The sequence below is a fragment of the Xenopus laevis genome, chromosome 9_10S, assembly GCF_017654675.1.
Source record: "Xenopus laevis strain J_2021 chromosome 9_10S, Xenopus_laevis_v10.1, whole genome shotgun sequence".
Lineage (NCBI taxonomy): Eukaryota > Metazoa > Chordata > Amphibia > Anura > Pipidae > Xenopus > Xenopus laevis.
Window position 1 is genome coordinate 115,015,898 of NC_054388.1, and position 11,745 is coordinate 115,027,642.

The 11,745-nt window shown below is 43.0% G+C and overlaps 2 protein-coding genes across 5 annotated transcripts in view; one reads left to right on the top strand and one right to left on the bottom strand.

The window, feature by feature from the left end:
* The window catches only part of XB5772961.L (Gastrula zinc finger protein XlCGF53.1 L homeolog), a 579,535-nt gene that overhangs the window by 522,628 nt on the left and 45,162 nt on the right, over window positions 1–11,745 (bottom strand). The window lies entirely within an intron of this gene.
* Window positions 1–11,745, top strand: part of LOC108704280 (oocyte zinc finger protein XlCOF7.1-like) — a 137,184-nt gene that overhangs the window by 65,988 nt on the left and 59,451 nt on the right. The gene's annotated exons all lie outside the window — the stretch shown is intronic.

The following is an 11,745-nucleotide window of genomic DNA, read 5'->3' on the forward strand; positions in this document are numbered from 1 at the left end:
TAGCCCATATTATAGGAGATTCCTTATCTTTAATCTAGTTTAACTGTTTTCACTATAAGTGCTCTGGAATTTGTGTGTTTTTTAGACAAGACAGCGCTTCATTCAGTTAGTTAAAATAGAATTGAGAGCACAGTTCCAGAAGCCCTGACTTCTCTCTCTTTGTGGGGTCCCGCAGTTAGTAAAACAATCAGATAGAAAACACGGGACTTCTCCATCCATCTACCAATTTCCTTTTCTCACCTTTTCTTGGAATCAGAGATATTAATAATTGCACTTTAGTTGATTTACAAGTGAATTGATCACAATCTGTTGGCACTTTATCACCCTTATTGGTGTTTTAGTTAATTTTTAGTAATTAATGTTAAATGAATTGTTTATGAGTCAGAAATGACAAAGCATACACAATATTTAAAAGAAAAATGAATTAAGTCCTAGTTTTATTCTATTTAATGTTATCTAATTAAGGTCAAGCACTAGCACTTTGTGGGACTACTTAACAAAGGGGGGAACCCATATATATATAGAATCACGGGATTAAATGGTTTAACTGGAATTTAAATGATATAGTGATAACATATATTTACCTATATTTTCTTGTGTGTTTTTTTTCTGATCAAAAAGACGGGGACACTTTTTTTCTTTTCTCCTATATATAAAAAAAATTCAAATACTGACAGAAGTCAGATCCCCTCCTTTTAATCAATTTTATATATCTGAAGATAGATCGTTCCTTTCTTATTGAAATACCGTATTGTTGCACAAGTACCGTATATTCATGCAAGATTAAAAACAGATATTTATGTTATGTTATGCAAACATTGGGTGCATTTATATAATGAAGGTCCGTAGCCCGAGAGTCCCACTAAGCACATGTTCAATCCAATCAGGTGCAATAAACAGACCACTAGAGTATCATGTAAAACTACTTTCTTTAGTGGAACGTGGTTAAAAACATGCTTCACGCGTTTCGTGTCTTAGCATAAAAAAGATCTCTCTACTATCGTTTTAAAGGTCATCCCCATGCAATTAACTTAGTTTTCCAGCTTTAACCCTTTCAAACAATCTATTTACAACCTGGTTCCTTTCTCTGTTGTTAATAGACATTATAATTTCATTATCAACGTGATACTCTGCATAAAACTACCAATATGCACAATAATACCTCTATAAATATTTAAATATAAGTGGATCAATTCCATTAAAGTTAAATCATATTAAATATTAAACTACTCTAAAAACTCAGTCTCAACAGTAATACTGTTATAGGATTCTAAAGGATAAATTTACCTTCCATCTGTAACTTTTAGGGCGAGGTCACACGGGGCGTATTTACGCTGCTTTTTTAAAAAAACATGTGGCCAAGCGCAAATACACTCAAAATGATGCGCTACTTAAAATAATGGAATATTCACTATAGCAACTCCCGCTGGGCGTTTGCCAACATCCACCACGAGACGCCAGTATTTATATGTGTGCCTAGGAAACGCCATATTATTAATCTCTATGGGATCCACAGTTTGGAAATACATTTCACTGAAATACACTGTGTTTTCAATATGGCGGCCACACTCTAGCTGGATGGAATGAGCATTTTCAATATGGTGGCCACACTCTAGCGAGATGGAATGAGCATTTTCAATATGGTGGCCACACTCTAGCGAGATGGAATGAGCATTTTCAATATGGCGGCCACACTTTAGCGAGATGGATTGAGCATATACACATTGTCAGCAGGTGACGTTATTACCTTGTGATCAGTCCAGCGACATTTCGCATGTAAATTGCTTTTCCGCTTTCTTTTTTACAAAAGTATAATAAAATGCTTCCGAGTGGAATTGTGGGGAGCGAGAAAAACCAGAAGTGCATGTTGGGAAAAGAAAGCTACAGGCACCTTGTCGTGAGCATGAGTTTTCATTGGCGTTTTCATGCGTTTTTCAAAACACAACGTAAAGAAGCCCAGTGTGACCTCGCGCTTAAAACTCATGATTGACACTATATGTTTCACATATGAATAAATGGACACAAAATATGTATAGACTCAATTGTAACATCAAATAAAGAATTGAATCCTTTAGGGAGCCTTGTATCCAAATAAAAAATCCATCTTTTGTAATAAAGTAACTTGTCGCCTCCTCTTGGGGCAACTAATCTGTACCCCACAATTTCAGTTGTTCTACGTCTCCCCCTGTACAATTGGCAAAATATTTGATTCCGAATCTCCAGCACATGCTCTCTGATTGCACATTTTAGTTTATATAGTACATCCCATATACTGCACTCCCCATGTTTTACATGTTAAACGGGTTGTTCCACTTCAATCACTCTTTTCAGTTTATTTGGTTTCAGATTGTTCACCAGAAATACTTTCAATATCTCTTCTAAACTGATCCATGAGTTGATCCATGTCTTTGTCCCTGCTGAGCAGAAGCCCTGATAGAATTGATACAATACTTGCTAATATTCCACAGATGCTGCTGAGAGATGGATCAACTAATTGTAGCAACTAATTGTAGCAAATTGTGATAATTCAGATGCTCCTGGTTTTGGGGCAAATGTAGAAAAAAAAATATGTTCACCCCCAAAAAACTATATATTTCGGAAAGTACACATTCCCCTGAATCCAAATTGGGTATGTATGTCTTTCTACTCCAAAGCACCAAGCCACAAACCTTTCCTAAATCTGGTGATTTTGGTGACATTTCCAGAAATCACCTCAAAATTTCCACCTTGCGACATCTTATCTCCCACATACTATTAGGTACTAAGATAAAACACCCTAAATATGAAAGGCTGAGGTCCGCTGAACAGTTTGATGCCCAATCTACATAGGTATATCAAAGTCCATGGCATGTAAAGACCCCAAAATCTGTTTCAAATGAGGGGTGGGTGTGTCCCTGGCAGAAGCACAGTAGGAGGGGACAGCCAATCACAGCCCTGCAGTCACACAAGCACAGACAGGCTTCAGTTCCCTATCAGGTCCTGCTAGCTGCTGATTGGTTCTTGTCCTACAGTGCAGTGAGCTGAGTGCACAGCCTGGGAATTCAGGGAGCAGCAAGTGGAAGAGAAGGGAGGGATTATTAGGGGTTTTTGCAGAAATATTCAATAAATCAGCCTGAAACACTACTTTTTTAAGTACAATTCTTCTAAATGAATCTAAATATATTTAAATAAACAATAAGCTAAAGTCACACAAAGAGTATGATGTACACAAAGCTGTGAATGCTTTACACTCTCCATTTCAAGAAAAGACTATTCCAAAGGGCACCAGTGCTACACAAGGTCGAAGGTATAAAAGGCCGACACAGGCATGAAATTGTTCTTTTTCACATCCAGTTTCTGAGCTGCTCTGTTCTCTAAAGGGAGCCGGCAGCACTCAGCACATTCACTGTAGGACAAGAACCAATCAGGAACCCCCACCTCTTATTTGAGACACAGATCAGAGAATCTATAGGGAGCTCCAATAAAAGGGATATTTTTGAAGACACAATTAATTTACAGCCAAACGTAAAAGCAACACCATATATTATACCGGATTGCCTACAAAATTAGGGGGGTTTCATTTATCCTATATTTCTCATTAAAGAACAGAGGGCAGGTAAATTAGAGTAGATACAGGCTTAAAGAGTTTATCTTGATATGGTAGCCGATGGATTATTAATAGTGATGGGAGAATTTGGGGCGTTTTGATCAAAATGTGCCAATTTTCAGTGAAATTCGTGAAACAACGAAAAATTCACTGAGCACCGCCGGCGCCTCGTTTTTTAATGGCGGCGTCCATTATTTTGACGCAAATTCGAGCCTGACGAATACATTCGCACATCACTAATTATTAAGATTGTTACAAGTGTTTTATTACTGATTCAGCGCTTGTGTCTCCTTGGCCTTTGGAATTGTGTGTTCATTTTGTTGTATGGGGTCCTGTGATTTCCATTGTTTGCCCTGTACAGTGCGTCTCCCAATACAATCTGCAGGCAAGTCACCTCAATCTGTGTGTATGTGATAGGGACCTTAGATGTTAAGCTCACTGGGGCAGGGAGTGATGGGAATGTGACAGGGACCTTAGATTGTAAGCTCACTGGGGCAGGGGCTGATGGGAATGTGATAGGGACCTTAGATGTTAAGCTCACTGGGGCAGGGAGTGATGGGAATGTGACAGGGACCTTAGATTGTAAGATCACTGGGGCAGGGGCTGATGGGAATGTGATAGGGACCTTAGATTGTAATCTCACTGGGGCAGAGGCTGATGGGAATGTGATAGGGACCTTAGATTGTAATCTCACTGGGGCAGAGGCTGATGGGAATGTGATAGGGACCTTAGATTGTAAGCTCACTGGGTCAGGGACTGATGGGAATGTGATAGGGACCTTAGATGTTAAGATCAATGGGGCAGGGACTGATGGGAATGTGACAGGGACCTTAGATTGTAAGCTCACTGGGGCAGGGACTGATGGAAATGTGATAGGGACTTTAGATTGTAAGATCACTGGGGCAGGGGCTGATGGGAATGTGATAGGGACCTTAGATTGTAAACTCACTGGGGCAGGGACTGATGGAAATGTGACAGGGATTTTAGATTGTAATCTCACTGGGGCAGAGGCTGATGGGAATGTGATAGGGACCTTAGATTGTAAGATCACTGGGGCAGAGGCTGATGGGAATGTGATAGGGACCTTAGATTGTAAGCTCACTGGGACAGGGACTGATGGGAATGTGATAGGGACCTTAGATGTTAAGATCAATGGGGCAGGGGCTGATGGGAATGTGATAGGGACCTAAGATTGTAAGATCACTGGGGCAGGGACTGATGGGAATGTGATAGAGACCTTAGATTGTAATCTCACTGGGGCAGAGGCTGATGGGAATGTGATAGGGACCTTAGATTGTAAGCTCACTGGGGCAGGGGCTGATGGGAATGTGATAGGGACCTTAGATTGTAAGCTCACTGGGACAGGGACTGATGGGAATGTGATAGGGACCTTAGATTGTAAGCTCACTGGGGCAGAGGCTGATGGGAATGTGACAGGGACCTTAGATTGTAAAATCACTGGGGCAGAGGCTGATGGGAATGTGATAGGGACCTTAGATTGCAAGATCACTGGGACAGGGACTGATGGGAATGTGATAGGGACCTTAGATTGTAAGCTCACTGGGGCAGAGGCTGATGGGAATGTGATAGGGACCTTAGATGTTAAGATCAATGGGGCAGGGGCTGATGGGAATGTGATAGGGACCTTAGATTGTAATCTCACTGGGGCAGAGGCTGATGGGAATGTGATAGGGACCTTAGATTGTAAGATCACTGGGGCAGGGGCTGATGGGAATGTGATAGGGACCTTAGATTGTAAGCTCACTGGGGCAGGGGCTGATGGGAATGTGATAGGGACCTTAGATTGTAAACTCACTGGGACAGGGACTGATGGGAATGTGACAGGGATTTTAGATTGTAATCTCACTGGGGCAGAGGCTGATGGGAATGTGACAGGGACCTTAGATTGTAAAATCACTGGGGCAGAGGCTGATGGGAATGTGATAGGGACCTTAGATTGTAAGCTCACTGGGGCAGAGGCTGATGGGAATGTGATAGGGACCTTAGATGTTAAGATCAATGGGGCAGGGGCTGATGGGAATGTGATAGGGACCTTAGATTGTAAGCTCACTGGGGCAGGGAGTGATGGGAATGTGATAGGGACCTTAGATTGTAAATTTACTGGGGCAGGGACTGATGTGATAGGGACCTTAGATTGTAATCTCACTGGGGCAGAGGCTGATGGGAATGTGATAGGGACCTTAGATTGTAAGATCACTGGGGCAGAGGCTGATGGGAATGTGATAGGGACCTTAGATTGTAAGCTCACTGGGGCAGAGGCTGATGGGAATGTGATAGGGACCTTAGATGTTAAGATCAATGGGGCAGGGGCTGATGGGAATGTGATAGGGACCTTAGATTGTAAGCTCACTGGGGCAGGGACTGATGGGAATGTGATAGAGACCTTAGATTGTAATCTCACTGGGGCAGAGGCTGATGGGAATGTGATAGGGACCTTAGATTGTAAGATCACTGGGGCAGGGGCTGATGGGAATGTGATAGGGACCTTAGATTGTAAGCTCACTGGGACAGGGACTGATGGGAATGTGATAGGGACCTTAGATTGTAATCTCACTGGGGCAGAGGCTGATGGGAATGTGACAGGGACCTTAGATTGTAAGATCACTGGGGCAGAGGCTGATGGGAATGTGATAGGGACCTTAGATTGTAAGCTCACTGGGGCAGAGGCTGATGGGAATGTGATAGGGACCTTAGATGTTAAGATCAATGGGGCAGGGGCTGATGGGAATGTGATAGAGACCTTAGATTGTAATCTCACTGGGGCAGAGGCTGATGGGAATGTGATAGGGACCTTAGATTGTAAAATCACTGGGGCAGGGGCTGATGGGAATGTGATAGGGACCTTAGATTGTAAGCTCACTGGGACAGGGACTGATGGGAATGTGATAGGGACCTTAGATTGTAAGATCACTGGGGCAGAGGCTGATGGGAATGTGATAGGGACCTTAGATTGCAAGATCACTGGGGCAGAGGCTGATGGGAATGTGACAGGGATTTTAGATTGTAAGCTCACTGGGGCAGAGGCTGATGGGAATGTGACAGGGACCTTAGATTGTAAAATCACTGGGGCAGAGGCTGATGGGAATGTGATAGGGACCTTAGATTGTAAACTCACTGGGGCAGAGGCTGATGGGAATGTGATAGGGACCTTAGATTGTAAAATCACTGGGACAGGGACTGATGGGAATGTGATAGGGACCTTAGATTGTAATCTCACTGGGGCAGGGACTGATGGGAATGTGATAGGGACCTTAGATTGTAAACTCACTGGGACAGGGACTGATGGGAATGTGATAGGGACCTTAGATTGTAATCTCACTGGGGCAGAGGATGTTGGGAATGTGATAGGGACCTTAGATTGTCAGCTCACTGGGGCAGGGGCTGATGATAATTATGTATAATCTCTATACAGGAATACATAAATGTGTTACATAAATTCCATAAAAATTATAACATATAAAGTTCTGTATGGGGGGGTGGTATTGACAAACTGTCCAAGATGGCTGCACCTTGAGATACCTCTGCACCGTCCATCACTTTATGGCTACTGGAATCATCTTACCCTATGTAGTCCACAATAGGCTAAGGATGGAGTTGCCTATCTTTATAGCAAGCCAGCGAACTCAGACATCAGCAGACTGTCCCTCTCCTACTACCAGCGCTGCCAGTGACTGATATATCTGTGCCTTCACCATCAACCACACCAACCAGTTTGTTCCACAGCCAACCATGGGACCCAAACATCTGATTAGATTCTCCTAAATCAATTCCACACTCACACATGCCACTACACAAACCATAATTACAGCTATGGAGAGCAAATCTTTAGTCAGAATGTGCAGGGGTTCAACTACCCAACAATACAAATTAAAGCCTTCACATGCTGTACTTGTCTTCTTTAGATGGTCCGACACCCCCCCTCAATAAAAATGGTAAGGTCTGACACCCCCATCAACAAAAGTGGTAAGGTCTGACACCCCACTCAAGATAAGTGTACGATCCGACCCCCTTAAAGAAAAGTGGTATGGTCTAAGACCCCCCAAGGTTAGTAGTATGGGATGACACCCCCAAGAAAAGTGTCAGACTGAACCACTTTTCTATAGGGAGTGTGGGACTGAGCCATTTTTTTCTGGGGAAGGTGTTGGACGATACCACTTTTCTTGAGGGGGTAATGGACTGTACCACTTTTCTTTTTTTTTTAAACTGTATTTTTTATTTGTAATTACATGAAAAAGTAAGTGGTACATTTCCAAATCAACACAATATCAAATACATGACATAGGTTTTGAGGTGTACAAGATAAGATCAAGCCATACAACATCATTGGTCAAGACATACAACAACAGTAAGTCTCAGTATTTGAACCCAAACGACTGACAGCCTAGAGGGTCCAAGACATTCTTCGGGGGGGAGGGGGCTAAATGGAATCCCGTTCCCTATACATAAGGGAGGAACATTTCTCATCTCCACTCCTCTACAACTTATCTATGTTATCTTTGAGATTCTTGTAGTTCTCGGTAATAACCGTTCCACATGAACCAGTCTTCCTCAGACTCCAACACCTTATCATGGGCCAAGGCTGTTAAATATTCCATTCTCCTAACATGTTCTATCCTATTAACTAAATCCCACAAGGATGGGGGGGATGGATCCTTCCATTTTGCGGCAATCGAACAGCGAGTTGCTGATAGTATGCAGTTCAGAATTTTCTGTATCCTTTTCCCCATGTACCACTTTTCTTGATGGGGGTGTTTAACTATACCAATTTTCTTGAGGGGGTGTTGGACTGTACCCATTTTTATAGGGAGTTTTTGAACTGTACAACTTTTTTCCTTGGGGATGTGTCAGACCATACCTCTTTTCTTGAGGGGGTGTCGTACCGTGACACTCTTCTTGAGGGGGTGATGGCCCGTGCCATTTTTTCTTGGGGGTGCAAGACTGTACGACATTTTTCTTGGGGAGGTGTCTCCTTTACCACTTTTTTTGAGAGGAGTTTCAGACCATAACACTTTTCTTGTGAGAGGGGTGTCAGGCCATAACACTTTTTACAAAATGGATCTGATAGCTAAGGATAGTGGTTAGAGTGCCAGAATTTTTCATTTTTTCATGATGGTCTGTGTGCTGCCTCAGAGATCACCTGACCAGAAATACTGCAGCTCTAACTGTAACAGGAAGAGATCACCTGACCAGAAATACTGCAGCTCTAACTGTAACAGGAAGAGATCACCTGACCAGAAATACTGCAGCTCTTACTGTAACAGGAAGAGATTACCTGACCAGAAATACTGCAGCTCTAACTGTAACAGGAGGAGATCACCTGACCAGAAATACTACAGCTCCAACTGTAACAGGAAGAGATCACCTGACCAGAAATACTGCAGCCCTAACTGTAACAGGAAGAGATCACCTGACCAGAAAAACTGCAGCTCTAACTGTAACAGTTAAGTGTTGAAGCAAAAGATAGAACTCTGTCTGTTAATTGGCTCATGTGACCTAACATGTATAGTTTGTTGGTTTGCAATTTTACTACTAGAAAAGTATAGTATTATGAAAATGGTTTATTTTAATAAATATTTTACACATGAGCTGTTTTATGCAATATCTTTTTATAGAGACCTACATTGTTTGGGGGGTACAGTTTCCTTTAATATGTGCTTTTGGTCCATGGTGAAGAAACCGCCTTTGAGAAAATAGTACATGCAGGGTACCAAAGAGCTTAGCTCTACACAGTCCTGTAGTTAAGGGGTCATATTTTATTTTTTAAAAAAGCCCTGTTTTCCCACACTGAAAGATAAGATGCGGTTCCCTGTCAGGTCACCTAGCTGGTGATTGGCTGCCACTCTACAGTGCTAAGCAGGGCCACCATCAGGGGGGCACAGGGGGTACAGTCATACCGGCCCGGGACATAAAGGGGGGCCCGGCTGTGCTGTGATTTCTGAATTAACCAGGTTCCCATTAACAGCAAGCGAGCTGAACCCAAAACGCTGAATCCCAAAGAGACAAAGTCCCGAATCGGGGAAGATCTGAGTTGCCGAAGACCTGAAATACCAAAGACCCGAAACGACTTACACCTGAAGTGTCGAAGACCCAAAGCTGCAAAAAGACCCGAAGCCACAAAAGGAGCCAAAGAAAAATGAAGAAACCGCCATTGCCAAGGAAGAAGAACCGAAGGTAAGTTCCACTGAATACCGATGTGTTTGTTTTATTTTACATTTTATTAAGCCCCTTGCCACCAGTGTATTATCATCATCATCATCATCATTTATTTATATAGCGCTGTCAAGATACGCAGTGCTTTAATGTATTATTTTAATCCTCTATAGGCCCCTCGTCACCAATTCTTAAAAAAATATTCTATGAGCGCTTCCTGTCTGAAGTCCCTCTGTAAAGATATCCAAAGGTGCTCTTATCAACAAGTCAACTAAAACCTCTCTTCTTCCACCAGCTACCACCATAAAAATCATTCACTTCCCAACTTTTTGGTTATGGTCTTGCCTACTAGTCAATTATAGTAGAATGGTTGAATATTAATCTCTCCTTTCATCTACTTTATTTGAACTTTGAGTTTATATGGCAAACCCATTTTATCTTTGAATCCTAGGGATCAAGTTAATAAATGAATATGAAACGAAATGTTTAGTAGCTTAAAGGAGAAGGAAAGCCCCAGGGCGCAAAACCCCTCCCCCCGTCCCGTGTATTGCCCCCCCTCCCTCCTCCCCCCTGGCCTACCCCTCCCGCTGGGCAAATGCCCCTAACTTGTTACTCACCCCTCTGCGCAGGTCCTGTCCACGGAGTTCACAGTCGCCATGTTCTCCCACGCGCGTCTTCTTCCTTCTCTGACCGGCGTCTTCTGGCGCATGCGCAGTAGGAACAGGTACCGGTACAGCTCTATTGCGCATGCGCCGAATGTCACAAAGTTTTCCGATTTCACTTCGTGACATTCGGCGCATGCGCAATAGAGCTGTACCGGTACCTGTTCCTACTGCGCATGCGCCAGAAGACGCCGGTCAGAGAAGGAAGAAGACGCGCGTGGGAGAAGATGGCGACTGTGAACTCCGTGGACAGGACCTTTGCAGAGGGGTGAGTAACAAGTTAGGGGCATTTGCCCAGCGGGAGGGGTAGGCCAGGGGGGAGGAGGGAGGGGGGGCAATACACGGGAGGGGGGGAGGGGTTTTGCGCCCTGGGGCTTTCCTTCTCCTTTAAATACACTCTTGGGAAAATGAAGCGCTCACCACACCTCATGTAACTGTTGGATTTATTTAGAACCCTTCTAGTGTCAATACCGTCTAGGCATCATGAGAAATTTGAATCCAACTTTCTCAGATTTGTATGGGCTGGAAATACTGAGATCTATCCTAAAAAAACACGGGCGTTTTAGGCCTACCAAAGTGTTTTTTTTATTACAAGACAGGTCAATAATCTCACTTCACACAATAGAAGATAGTCCACATTTGGTCTCCCTAGAAGCAACATTTTCCCAGCCATACACCCCTGCTGCACTACTTGGTGCCTCCCACCACTGAGGCTCAAATGATATATAGCCAATGTTTGCAACATATTATAAGGATTTGGGCTGAGTCCTACAGAAAACTAGGCCTTATTTCTCTTCATACGCCGATGGCCGACTACGGAATCCTTTATATCCCGCCAGGTCTCCAGGCATCTTCATTTCACTTTAGGATTGAGCACAACATACAGTATATGCTCCATCGCAGTTCTTCAGACAGACCTCTTTCCCCCTAATAAACAAAAATATTCCATACCGCCAAATGTTGTCATTTTCGAATTACAACAAATACTTCACTTTCTTCAGTCTCAGTGTCCTTTGAATGTCGGTGCCTTCGTTCTACCAATACCAAAAGGCTGTATCCTTTCCTCTAAGTTTTTTTTTTTTTAAACTACCTCCCTCAAAGAATTAGGCTATATGTAGTTTGCCAAAAAGATTTCTACTGCACCTTTGAACAAGAAGATTCTACTAAGGAGATTCTCCTTAGTAGAAACAAATTATAAAGTACTCCTTTGGTGGTACTTGGTTCTAGTCTGTATAGAAAAGTTGGTAGATTTATCTGATCCAAGATTCTTTGAAGGCAGTGGGGAAGTAGGCTACGTATTTGGTATACGTGTTTAGATGCTCAAAG